Raw genomic sequence first — 14719 nt, 5'->3', positions numbered from 1 at the left:
TTGTTTAAATATAGATATTGAAATTTAAAAATAACTACCAAAAAACCCTGATTTAAACAATATATCATTTTCTGATATTCCCTAAACTTTTCATCAGAAAAGCTAAATTCAGTCAACTAAGGAAAGAGATCAGTCTTATAGACTGGAATCATGTTCTGGTAAATAGGGATACTGAGGCCAAATGGGGAGTTTTTAAGGACGTATTATATGAATTGTATAGTGGTAACAAAATGTCCAGGAATAAAAGGGAACCAATGTGGCTAAATAATGTAATCAATGTAATAAAACAAAAAAAAACTTTCTACCACTGAAGGCTAGTGGTTCACAAAACGCACTCCAGGTTTACAAACAGGTGATTTTATTTACATGTATGAATATATGTGTGCTTGGTACAAAGATCTGCACAGAATTTGTTCCAAAGACTTTACAAGGGGCCAGATGACAATCATTACATGTGGAGGAAAAGCGATTTAGACAACGATTCTTTACATTAGGAGTAGCCAAATTATGGAATGCCAACATCAAGAGGTAGTAATGGCACATACTATCTCAGAATTTTAAAAGGGCTAGATGCTTATCTGTTAGCAAATGGCATTGAAGGTTATGCAGTAATTAATAATTATGTATAATTGATCTGCAAAACGTTGAACTTGATGGGCCTGTGTCTCTTTTTAACCTATCTCTTTGCAACACCAAGAAGGGCAAGCCTTAAAGGGAACCTGTCACCTCCAAAAGTGATATAAAACTGCCAGCATTACCTTATAGCAGCCCCCAGTCTGTAACTGATCATGAGTGTGAGCCAGAAATCCGTTAATCCATACTTCAGAAAAATGCTTTTTTATTCTCCCCAAGCGCTCTATTTGCAGTGTGCTTGAAGTCAAGGGGGCAGAGGCCTCCTTGCTTCAAGTCAAGCAATTCCCGCCTTTTCATCGCCCCCTCCCGATTATGATTTACATATTTACCATTCCTGGGGATCGTGCCTATGCCGAGATGTCAGAACTGTTTAACGTTGCATGTCCCGGTAGTTGGGAGAACATCGACAAACTGAAATGACAGCAAGAGGTCACAGAGGTGAACCTCTACATGGAACGATCATCTGATTAGAAGAAAGGCCAACTGTAATCCATTTTCTACTGCAAGTGAAATTGGACATCGTATCTCACGCCTAGGGTGGCAGTGTTTACACAAACCATCAAAAGGCCTTTGCATAACATTTGGCTACGAGCCAGATGTCCAGCTACAGGTAGTACATTGATCTAATGCCACTGCTGTTAAAGGCTATCATGGTCCACAGCAAGATGACAATGGAGGCTGGAATAAAGGTCTATCCTCTTCAGTAATGAGTCCCACTTTTGTCTTGGACATAATAATAGAGATTGGTCTGGAGACCCCATGGGCAGTGCTATGAACAGGTCTTCATAATGGAACATCACAATGGTCCTGTTCCTGGGATTATGGTGTGGGGTGGCATAATGTATGGTAGCATGACCCCTCTAGTCTTAATTTCAGGTACACTAATGACACAGTGTTACATTCATTTGTTCGTGAAACCAGTGGTACGGCCATTTCCCAAAAGTGACTCAGGAGCTATTTTTCAACAGGTCAATGTCAGGCTGCATGTTGCTCATGCAACTTTGAGAGGCCTGCGTGGACTAAACGTTCCACCATGTCTTGCAGAATCTCCAGACTTGTCTCCCATCGAGCACATCTGGGGTGTCATTGGTCAGCAATTGCAAAGGGCGCTGCCAGCAGCAGATCTTGATTATTTGCATGACCAAGTGTATTTAGTGTGACAGAACATTCCTCAGACAGCCATTAATAACCTCACTGATAGCATGCATTACTGCATGTGGCGCTCATACTCGACACTGAATAAATAAATATGCTTTGAATATTTTGTTCCCAATTTTTATAATTTGCATATTATTAGCATGTATTGATTGATCCTGTGATTTCCATAATTCCTTGACTTTTGCAACTTCAGTGTTGAGGACTATATAATAGTGCAACTCATTAAATTTGAATATCTTCAAAAAGTTAATTTATTTCACTAATTCAGTTCAACAAGTGAAACTCGTTTATTATATATTATATAGAAATTTTTACACACCGAGTTTTCTATATAAAGCGTTTGTTTGTTTATGACTTATATCTAATGAAAACCCAAATGTTAGACACCATGTGAAAAAGACTCATGGTGTCACACTCTAATCAGCTAATCAACACAAAACACCTGCAAAGATTTCCTAATGGTCTCTCAGTCTGGTTCAGTATGCTACATAATCATGGGGAAGAATGCTGACTTCACAGTTGTTCAGAAGTTGTCCACTAGGAGGGTAAGTTACAAAAGGTCATTGCCAAAGAAGCTGGCTGCTCAAAGAGTATGGCATCGAAACATATTAATGGAAAGTTGAGTGGAAGGAAAAAGTGGTAGAATAGGGTGCACAAGCAACAGGGATACCCACAGCCTTGAAAGCATTTTCAAGAAAAGGCTATTCAAGAATTGGTTGGAGATTCGAACGAGTGGACTGCGGCTGGAGTCAGTGCTTCAAGAGCTACCACACACAGACACATATCCAGGACATGGGCTTAAACTGTGGCATTCCTTGTGTCAAGCCACTCATGACCAAGAGACAACGTCTGAAGCGTCTTACCTGGGCTAAAGAGAAAAATGACTGGACTGTTGCTCAGTGGTTCAAAGTCCTGTTTTCAGATGAAAGTAAATTTTGAATTTTATTTCCAAATCAAGGTCCCAGAATCTGGAGCAAGGGTAGAGAGGCACACAATTCAAGTTACTTGGGGTCCAGTGTGAAGCTCTTACACAGTCAGTGATGGTTTGGGGGGCCATGTCATCTGCTGGTGTTGGTCCACTGTGTTATATCAAGTCCAAAATCAGCGCAGCCATCTACCAGGAAATTTTAGAGCACTTCATGCTTCCTTATGCTGACAAGCTATATGGAAATGCTGATTTCATCTTCCAGCAGCACTTGGCACCTGCTCACACCGCCAAAACTACCAATACCTGGTTTTATAACAACGATTTAACTGTGCTTGATTGACCAGTAAACTTGCCTGACCTATTGTCAAGAGGGAGATGAGAGACAACAGACACAACAATGCAGACGAGCTGAAGACAACTATCAAAGCAACCTGGGCTCCCATAATTCCTCAGTGTTGCCACAGGCTGATCACCTCCATTCCATGCCACATTGATGCAGTACCAAGTTTTGAATTCATACTTTTCAGTAGCCCAACAGTTCTGTATTAAAAATAACTATTTTAATAGGTTTTTTAGAATATTCTAAATTTTCTTAATACTAATTCTTAATAAGCCATAATTATCAATATTAACCACCTCAACTCCCCTAGCTTAAACCCCCTTAATGACCAGACCACTTTTTACAATTCTGCACTACACTACTTTCACGGTTTATTGCTCGGTCATACAACTTACCACCCAAATGAATTTTACTTCCTTTTCTTCTCACTAGTAAAGCTTTCATTTGGTGGTATTTCATTGCTGCTAACATTTTTTCTTTTTTTTTTTTTTTTTATCGGAATTTACCAATTTTTTTTGCAAAAAAGACATTTTTCACTTTCAGTTGTAAAATTTTTCAAATAAAACTACATTTCTATATAAATTGTTCTCTAAATTTATTGTTCTACATGTCTTTGATAAAAAAAATGCAATAAGTGTATATTTATTGGTTTGCACAAAAGTTATAGTGTTTTCAAACTATGATACAAAAATGTGAATTTCCGCATTTTGAAGCAGCTCTGAATTTCTGAGCACCTGTCATGTTTCCTGAGGTTCTTCAATGCCCAGACAGCAGAAACACCCCACAAATGACCCCATTTCGGAAAGTAGATACCCTAAGGTATTCACTGATGGGCATAGTGAGTTCATAGAAGTTTTTATTTTTTGTCACAAGTTAACTTCCATGAACTCACTTTGCCCATCACAAAATACCTTGGGGTGTCTTCTTTCCAAAATGGGGTCACTTGTGGGGTAGTTATACTGCCCTGGCATTTTAGGGGCCCTAATGCGTGAGAAGTAGTTAGGGTTGTGGTCCTGGTCAAGACAATCTAATGAACTCCAAACTGAATGTCAGAATGGGAAAGAAAGGTGATTTAAGCAATTTTGAGCGTGGCATGGTTGTTGGTGCCAGACGGGCCGGTCTGAGTATTTCACAATCTGCTCAGTTACTGGGATTTTCACGCAAAACCATTTCTAGGGTTTGCAAAGAATGGTGTGAAAAGGGAAAAACATCCAGTATGCGGCAGTCCTGTGGGCGAAAATGCCATGTTGATGCTAGAGGTCAGAGGAGAATGGGCCGACTGATTCAATCTGATGGAAGAGCAACGTTGACTGAAATAACCACTCGTTACAACCGAGGTATGCAGCAAAGCATTTGTGAAGCCGCATAACCTTGAGGCGGATGGGCTACAACAGCAGAAGACCCCGCCGGGTACCACATATCTCCACTACAAATAGGAAAAAGAGGCTACAATTTCCACAAGATCACCAAAATTGGACTGTTGAAGACTGGAAAAATGTTGCCTGGTCTGATGAGTCTCGATTTCTGTTGAGACATTCAAATGGTAGAGTCCGAATTTGGCGTAAACAGAATGAGAACATGTATCCATCATGACTTGTTACCACTGTGCAGGCTGGTGGTGGTGGTGTAATGGTGTGGGGGATGTTTTCTGGGCACACTTTAGGCCCCTTACTGCCAATTGGCCATCGTTTAAATGCCACGAGCTACCTGAGCATTGTTTCTGACCATGTCCATCCCTTCATGACCACCATGTACCCATCCTCTGATGGCTACTTCTGATCTGAGGATTAGATGAAAAAATGTATTTATTTTTTTACATTTTCCTCCTCTAAAACCTGGGGTGCATCTTATAAAGCGAAAATACGGTATACAGGGAGTGCAGAATTATTAGGCAAGTTGTATTTTTGAGGATTAATTTTATTATTGAACAACAACCATGTTCTCAATGAACCCAAAAAACTCATTAATATCAAAGCTGAATATTTTTGGAAGTAGTTTCTTAGTTTGTTTTTAGTTTTAGCTATTTTAGGGGGATATCTGTGTGTGCAGGTGACTATTACTGTGCATAATTATTAGGCAACTTAACAAAAAACAAATATATACCCATTTCAATTATTTATTTTTACCAGTGAAACCAATATAACATCTCAACATTCACAAATATACATTTCTGACATTCCAAAACAAAAACAAATCAGTGACCAATATAGCCACCTTTCTTTGCAAGGACACTCAAAAGCCTGCCATCCATGGATTCTGTCAGTGTTTTGATCTGTTCACCATCAACATTGCGTGCAGCAGCAACCACAGCCTCCCAGACACTGTTCAGAGAGGTGTACTGTTTTCCCTCCTTGTAAATCTCACATTTGATGATGGACCACAGGTTATCAATGGGGTTCAGATCAGGTGAACAAGGAGGCCATGTCATTAGATTTTCTTCTTTTATACCCTTTCTTGCCAGCCACGCTGTGGAGTACTTGGACGCGTGTGATGGAGCATTGTCCTGCATGAAAATCATGTTTTTCTTGAAGGATGCAGACTTCTTCCTGTACCACTGCTTGAAGAAGGTGTCTTCCAGAAACTGGCAGTAGGACTGGGAGTTGAGCTTGACTCCATCCTCAACCCGAAAAGGCCCCACAAGCTCATCTTTGATGATACCAGCCCAAACCAGTACTCCACCTCCACCTTGCTGGCGTCTGAGTTGGACTGGAGCTCTCTGCCCTTTACCAATCCAGCCACGGGCCCATCCATCTGGCCCATCAAGACTCACTCTCATTTCATCAGTCCATAAAACTTTTGAAAAATCAGTCTTGAGATATTTCTTGGCCCAGTCTTGACGTTTCAGCTTGTGTGTCTTGTTCAGTGGTGGTCGTCTTTCAGCCTTTCTTACCTTGGCCATGTCTCTGAGTATTGCACACCTTGTGCTTTTGGGCACTCCAGTGATGTTGCAGCTCTGAAATATGGCCAAACTAGTGGCAAGTGGCATCTTGGCAGCTGCACGCTTGACTTTTCTCAGTTCATGGGCAATTATTTTGCGCCTTGGTTTTTCCACACGCTTCTTGCGACCCTGTTGACTATTTTGAATGGAACGCTTGATTGTTCGATGATCACGCTTCAGAAGCTTTGCAATTTTAAGAGTGCTGCATCCCTCTGCAAGATATCTCACTATTTTTGACTTTTCTGAGCCTGTCAAGTCCTTCTTTTGACCCATTTTGCCAAAGGAAAGGAAGTTGCCTAATAATTATGCACACCTGATATAGGGTGTTGATGTCATTAGACCACACCCCTTCTCATTACAGAGATGCACATCACCTAATATGCTTAATTGGTAGTAGGCTTTCGAGCCTATACAGCTTGGAGTAAGACAACATGCATAAAGAGGATGATGTGGTCAAAATACTCATTTGCCTAATAATTCTGCACTCCCTGTATATACCGTGGGGAAAATAAGTATTTAATACACTGGCGATTTTTCTATTTTTCCCGCCTACAAAGAATGAAGAGGTCTGTAATTTTTATCTTAGGTACACGTCAACTGTGAGAGACAGAATCAAAAAAAAAAAAAAAAATCCATAAAATCACATTTTATTGCATGAGATAAGTATTTTATCACCTACTAACCAGCAAGAGTTCTGAGTTCTGGCTCTCACAGACCTGTTAGTTTTTCTTTCAGAAGACCTCCTACTTTGCACTCATTACCTGTATTAATTGCACCTGTTTGAACTCATTACCTGTATAAAAGACACCTGTCCAAACAATCAATCACACTCCAACCTCCACTATGGCCAAGACCAAGGCGCTGTCTAAGGACACCAGGGACAACATTTTAGATCTGCAGAAAATGGAAGAAACTCAAGATGACTGTCAATCTTCCTCGGTCTAGGGCTCCATGCAAGATCTCGCCTCATGTTGTAACGATGATTCTGAGAAAGATCAGGAATCAGTCCAGAAAAACACAGGAGACCTGAAGAGAGCTGGGACCACAGTCAAAGATTACCGTTACACTGCGCCATCATGGATTAAAATCCTGCAGGGCACGCAAGGTCTCCCTACTCATGCCAGCACATGTCCAGGCACATTTAAAGTTGGCCGATGACCATCTGGATGATGCAGAGGAGGCATGAGAGAAGGTCATGTGGTCAGATAAAACCAAAATAGAACTTTTTGGTAACAGCATCATGTGCCGTGTTTGGAGGACAAAGAAGGTAGAACCCCAAGAACACAGTCCCAACCATTAAGCATGGGGGGGTGGAAACATTATACTTTGGGGGTGATTTTGTGCAAAGGGGACAAGATGACTGCACCATATTGAAGGGAGGATGGATGGGTCAATGTATCGCAAGATTTTGGCCAACAACTTCCTTTCCTCAGTAAGAGCATTGAAGAAAAAAGCATTTCAAGGTCCTGAACCCAATTGAAAATCTTTGGAGGAAGCTGAAACTCAATGTACCCCAGTGTCAGCCCCGAAACCTGAAAGATCTGAAGATCTGTATGGAGGAGTGGGCCAAAATCCCTCCTGCAGTGTGTGCAAACTTGGTCGAGAACTACAGGAAACGTCTGACCTCTGTAATTGCAAATAAAGGTTTCCGTACCAAATATTATTTCATGTAATAAAGTGCAAATTAACTATTTAAATATCATACAATTTAATATTCTGGATTTTTATTTTTTTCTATCTCTCGCAGTTGAAGTGTAACTACAATAAAAATTACAGACCTTTCTATTCTTTATAGGTGGGAAAACTTGCAAAATTGCCAGTGTATCAAATATTTATTTTTCCCACTGTATGGAACATATATATTAGCAGAAGGACCCAGCTTCGTACGGATATATTTCATCTATTTCATTTAATGTTTGCGTGTGTTGTTAAAAGATAGACAGTATCCCCCATAACAGTGACCTCTACAGCAGCCTGCCCCTTTAACAGTGAACTCCACAGTTCTCCACCCTTTAACACTGACCCCCCACAGTGCCTGCCACTTTAAAATGGGACCTCCACAGCATCCCATCCCCTTAACGTTGACCTTCACAGCAGCCCGCCCCTTTAACAGTGAGTTTCATAGCACCCCACTTCCTTGACAGTGACCTCCTCAGGGGCCTGCCCCCTTAACAGTGACCTCCACAGTACCCTGCTACCTTAACAGTGACCTCCACAGCAGTTTCCCCTTTAATAGTGGCCCCTGCCCCCTTAACAGTGATCTCCACAGTGTCCGCCCCTTTAACACTGATCCCCACAGCGGCCTGCCCCCTTAACAGTAACATCCACAGTGAACACCTCTTTAACAGTGACCACCACAGCTCCCTGCCCCTTTAATGCTAGGGCTACATGACATGTGTCGCTTGACATTTTGTCTCAACAATTTTTATAATGATAGGCTATGGTGTTGCACTGCGACATGTGACATGCTGTGACTACGACACGACAGTCGCAAAAAAATCCATCCAACACCATAGACTATCATTCTAAAAATTGTTGTGCGACACATATAGCAGTGTAGTTGTGCCCTATGTTTCATACGACACATGTCGTCGTGTAGCCCTAGCCTAAAGCTGACCTACAGCAGTTAAGAAAAATGGCTGGGTTGTTATGGAAACCTGGAGTAAAACAGTGTGTATGTGTAGACTAAGAGCCTGTGAGCTTCTATTGGCTGATAAGGGACATATGACCGTGTGTATGGCAGTTGGGATATGAAGAGAAAGACTTGCAGGCTTGTATTGGCTAATGCAGGTCATTTTTGGGGGAATATCTCAGGAACAGTATGTCAGAGAACTGTGACCCCCCCCCCCCCCCACAAGATTTCTTTCCAGGTAGCAAGGGATGTGTATACCAAGTTTTGTTTAAATAATGGTTGCGTTTTTGAGTGATCATGGAACTTATATACAGTATGTCCTTCTTTAAATATATATATATATATATATATATATAAATATATATATATATATATATATACAGACGTGGACAAAATTGTTGGTACCCTTTGGTCAATGAAAGAAAAAGTCACAATGGTCACAGAAATAACTTTAATCTGACAAAAGTAATAATAAATTAAAATTCTATAAATGTTAACCAATGAAAGTCAGACATTGTTTTTCAACCATGCTTCAACAGAATTATGTAAAAAAATAAACTCATGAAACAGGCATGGACAAAAATGATGGTACCCCTAGAAAACACAGAACATAATGTGACCAAAGGGACATGTTAATTCAAGGTGTGTCCACTAATTAGCATCACAGGTGTCTACAACCTTGTAATCAGCCATTGGGCCTATATATATGGCTCCAGGTAATCACTGTGTTGTTTGGTGATATGGTGTGTACCACACTCGACATGGACCAGAGGAAGCAAAGGAAAGAGCTGTCTCAAGAGATCAGAAAGAAAATTATAGACAAGCATGTTAAAGGTAAAGGCTATAAGACCATCTCCAAGCAACTAGATGTTCCTGTGAGTACAGTTGCACATATTATTCATAAGTTTAAGATCCATGGGACTGTAGCCAACCTCCCTGGACGTGGCCGCAGGAGGAAAATTGATGACAAATCTAAGAGACGGATAATCCGAATGGTAACAAAAGAGCCTAGAAAGACTTCTAAAGAGATTCAAGGTGAACTTCATGCTCAAGGAACATCAGTGTCAGATCGCACCATCCGTCGTTGTTTGAGCCAAAGTGGACTACATGGGAGACGACCAAGGAGGACACCATTGTTGAAAACGAATCATAAAAAAGCAAGACTGGAATATGCCAAACTACATGTTGACAAGCCACAAAGCTTCTGGGAGAATGTCCTGTGGACAGATGAGACAAAAATCGAAGTTTTTGCCAAGGCACATCAGCTGTATGTTCACAGACGAAAAAATGAAGCATATCAAGAAAAGAACACTGTCCCTACTGTGAAACATGGAGGAGGCTCTGTTATGTTCTGGGGCTGCTTTGCTGCGTCTGGCACAGGGTGTCTTGAATCTGTGCAGGGTACAATGAAATCTCAAGACTATCAAGGAATTCTAGAGAGAAATGTACTAGCCAGTGTCAGAAAGCTTGGTCTCAGTCGCAGGTCATGGGTCTTGCAACAGGACAATGACCCAAAACACACCGCTAAAAACACCCAAGAATGGCTAAGAGGAAAAAATTGGACTATTCTAAAGTGGCCTTCTATGAGCCCTGACCTCAATCCTATTGAGCATCTTTGGAAGGAGCTGAAACATGCAGTCTGGAAAAGGCACCCTTCAAACCGGACACAACTGGAGCAGTTTGCTCATGAGGAGTGGGCCAAAATACCTGCTGAGAGGTGCAGATGTCTCATTGACAGTTACAGGAAGCGTTTGATTGCAGTGATTGCCTCAAAAGGTTGCGCAACAAAATATTAAGTTAGGGGTACCATCATTTTTGTCCATGCCTGTTTCATGAGTTTATTTTTTTACATAATTCTGTTGAAGCATGGTTGAAAAACAATGTCTGACTTTCATTGGTTAACATTTATAGAATTTTAATTTATTATTACTTTTGTCAGATTAAAGTTATTTCTGTGACCATTGTGACTTTTTCTTTCATTGACCAAAGGGTACCAACAATTTTGTCCACGTCTGTATATATATATGTCGTGGTATAGCCTTAGCCTAAGGCTGACCTATAGCAGTGAAGAAAAATGGCTGGGATTTTATGGAAACCTGGCGTAAAACTGTGTGTATATGGTGACTAAGGGCCTTCGAGCTTCTATTGGCTGATTAGGGACATGTGACCGTGTGTATGGCAGTTGGGATATGAAGAGAAAGACTTGCAGGCTTGTATTGGCTAATGCAGGTAATCTTTTTGGGAATATCTCAGGAACGGTATGTCCTAGAGAGCTGAGACCCGGTCTAAAACCTTCCTGGACACCTGATGTACTGGTGTTCCAAATTTGGTGAAAATTTTTCCAGTCATTTGGTCGCGCATAAAGAGCAGAAAGACAGAAACTCATTTTTATATATATGAGACAAGCAGAAGGACCTGGCTTTGCACGGGTATATTTAATTTTATGTTTCCGTGTGTCATAAAAAGATAACAGTATTCCCCATAACAGTGACCTCTACAGTACACGTCCCTTTAACAAAGACCTCTACAGTACACGCCCCTTTAACAGTGACCTCCACAGTGCACACCCCTTTAACAATGACCTGCACAGTGCCTGCCCCTTTAACAGTGACTTCAACAATGCCCGCCTATTTAACAGTGGCCTCTACAATGCCCGCCCCTTTAACAGTGACTTCCACAATGCCCGCCTATTTAAGAGACCTCCACAGTGCCTGCCCCTTTAACAGTTACCTTCACAGTGCCCGCCCCTTTAACATGGATCACCCCTTTAACAATGACCTCCACAGTGCCCGCCCCTTTAACAATGACCTTCACAGTGCCTGCCCCTTGAACAGTGACCTCCACAGTGCCTGCCCATTTAGCAATGACCTCCACAGTGCCCACCCCTTTAACAATGACCACCCCTTTAGCAGAGACCCACACAGTGCTCGCCCCTTTAACAATGACCACCCCTTTAACAGTGACCTCCACAGTGCCCACCCCTTTAACAGTGACCTCCACAATGCCTGCCCCCTTAACAGTGGCCTCCACATTGCCGTCTTTTTTTATAGTGCCTGCCCCTTTAGCAGTGACCTCCACAGTGCCCGCCGCTTTAATAGTGACCTCCACAGTGCTCGCCCCTTTAACAGTGACCTCCACAGTGCTCACCCCTTTAACATTGATCACCTCTTTAAGCTGCTCACGACCACCGTACGCAGGATTGCGTCTTCTCGGCGGTCGTGCTCTTCTGGGTGGACGCGCCGATGCGTCCTCTCTCGAGACGCGAGATTTCCGGGGTTGCCGGCCCGCGCATGCGCATCGCGGGCCGGCAAAATTCAAAGAACAAGTTCGTCATCAACCTGCCAGCCACGATCATTGGCTGGCAGGTTGATGATTTTCAAAAAAACGAATCAGCAGCCAGATACCACATCATATTAGTAAATATGATGTGGTTATATGGCTGCTGTGCTCCTCTGCTCCTTCTTTTGGTCGGTTGGTTCCAGCAGAGGAGCACACATCACTGTGAGTACCCATCAACACCACACTTAGCCCCCAGATCACCTCCCAGCACCCAATTAACCCTTTGATCACCCCTTCTTGCCCCTGTCAATCACTAGTGAAAAGGAAAAAAGTGATCAGTGCAAACTGTCACTTTTTTTTCTTCACTGGTATTGACCGTTAGGTTTTAGGTATAGTTTAGGCCCCTTGGTTAGGTAGTTTAGCGATCAGTTAGCGCCCAGCCCACCGCACCGCAGTCCGTTATTCGCTGATTAGCGCATCGCTAATCAGCATTTGTACTTTTATAGTATCTGAAAGTGATCAAAACTGATCACGGTCAGATCTATAATTGTATTAGTGTCACTTTAGTTCGCCCTCCACCCAAAATGCAGTGTTTGCCCGATCAGGCCTAATCGGTCGCCCACACGTGCGTTCGCCCACGCCCGCCCCACCGCAGTGACAAAAAAAATATTATTTTTTTGATCACTGCACATTCACTTTACATGCACTGCGGCGATAAAAAAAATCAGTTTTGATATTTTTTATCAACCGCAGCGGCCTCTGGTACTTCGCTAGCCTCCCCTTTGTAAGACAGGCTTGCTTTTTTTTCTTGGGTAGTCTCAGGGAATACCCCTAAATTTAGTTGCCCAAATATCTTACAGGGGGTATTCTTTTGAAGAGGCCTACAGGCTTCTGACCCAGTCGGATGAGGAATGGGAACCCTCATCTGACGAATCTAGCGGGTCAGAATACGAACCTGTAGAAAGCAGTAGCTCTCTGACCCAAAGTTCGGACGAGGAGGCTGAGGTCCCTGATAGCACCAGGCGTACCCGGCCCCGTGTCGCTAGACCGCAGGTTGCGCAGGATCCGCTTCAAGAGCAGCAGAGTGGGGCTGGTGCTGTCGGATTACGTGGTGAGGCATACACCAGCAGCCCAGCCCTTCCTGGACCTAGTACCAGCACTGCCGTACAACCTGGTGAAGTGGCGAGCACCAGAAGGGCAGTTGAAGCTTGTACGGTGGCACGAGCAGTAGTGACCCCGTCGCAGCCACCGCAAAGACGTGCCCGTAGAGCCCCTAGAATCCCTGAGGTGCTGGCAAACCCTGATTGGCAGTCCCCAACTTCAGCCGCACCTGTAGTTTTCCCTTTCACCGCCCAGTCTGGAGTTCGGGTTGAGACAGCTCAGATCGGTTCGGCCCTGGGATTTTTTGAGCTGTTCTTGACTGCGGAGCTCTTGGACTTTGTCGTGGCCGAAACAAATCGGTATGCCACACAATTTATATCCGCCAACCCGGGAAGCTCTTATGCCCAGTGTTTCCGGTGGAAACCAGTCCAAGTTTCCGAAATTAAAACTTTTCTGGGCCTCCTCCTCAACATGGGTCTAACTAAAAAGCATGAATTGCGGTCATATTGGTCCACGAATCCAATTCATCACGCGGGCTTCCCCCAACGGCTCGTTACCACCCATCTTGCAAGGGGGCAGAGGGCCGCACTGTGTAACGAAGAACTGCTCGCGGTGAAATGGAGAGACAAGCGTGACGTTTACATGCTCTCCTCCATTCACGCAGACACGACAATCCAAATTGAGCGAGCAACCCGTGTCATTGAAAAGCCCCTCTCAGTCCATGACTATAACCTTCACATGGGAGGGGTGGACTTCAATGACCAAATGTTGGCTCCGTATTTAGTGTCCCGCAGAAACAGACGCTGGTATAAGAAGGTGTCTGTATATTTAATTCAATTGGCTCTGTATAATAGTTTTGTTCTCTACAGTAAGGCTGGGAGAACTGGATCCTTCCTGTCACAACCAGACAGCTGAGAAGCTCTGACAGAGTGTCACAACCAGACAGCTGAGAAGCTCTGACAGAGGCCTTTCAGAACCTCCTCCTTGAGTTTCTGTGTTGTGGTATTCAGTTCCTCCTCTCGTTAGCCTCTCTCAGCTGTCATGTGTTGGACTAATTGCTTCCCTTTAAATTCTTCCCCAGAAGGCTTTTCTGGGCGGCTTATACTACTTCCTGGAGTGTGTGTGCACGCTGACTCTGTCCTCCTGTTTGCTTCAAAGCTAAGTGTCGTACCTTTATCTGTTATTTTCTGTTTGCTGGATCCCAGGTGACCCTGACTCCCTCCGTATCTTGTGTAGGGAGCCGGTGGTCGTGTCCCCTCACTATTGTAGGGTGCTCAGGGCTTTATAGTCAAGGTTCGTGGATATGCAAACCTCCACCATTCGGATCTTTGCATAGGCTGAGCAGCCAGGGAAAGTGCCAGGTCTTCTGCAGGGGTCTCCCTTGGTTCCTTAGTTTTTGGATCCAGCGAGTCGTTTATACATGTTGCTTTGCCTTGTTTCCTGTACACCGTCCGTGACATTATAAGCCGCCGTAACCGACTCAAGCATGGATCCGGTTTCACTTTTGGCTGAACGCCTTCAGGGTCTTTCATTGGAGGTAGTTGATCTCCGTAAGACTTTTTCTCAGCTTCAAGTGACCGGTTCAGCTTGCGTTCATGGAGTTTGTTCTGAGCCTAAGATCTCGCTCCCGGATACGTTCTCTGGGGGTAGTGAGAATTTTGTGCGTTTTAGAGAGGCTTGCAAACTCCATTTTCGCCTTCTTCCCCACTC

The sequence above is a fragment of the Bufo gargarizans genome, chromosome 2 (assembly GCF_014858855.1).
Source record: "Bufo gargarizans isolate SCDJY-AF-19 chromosome 2, ASM1485885v1, whole genome shotgun sequence".
Lineage (NCBI taxonomy): Eukaryota > Metazoa > Chordata > Amphibia > Anura > Bufonidae > Bufo > Bufo gargarizans.
This window is presented reverse-complemented; position numbering follows the sequence as displayed.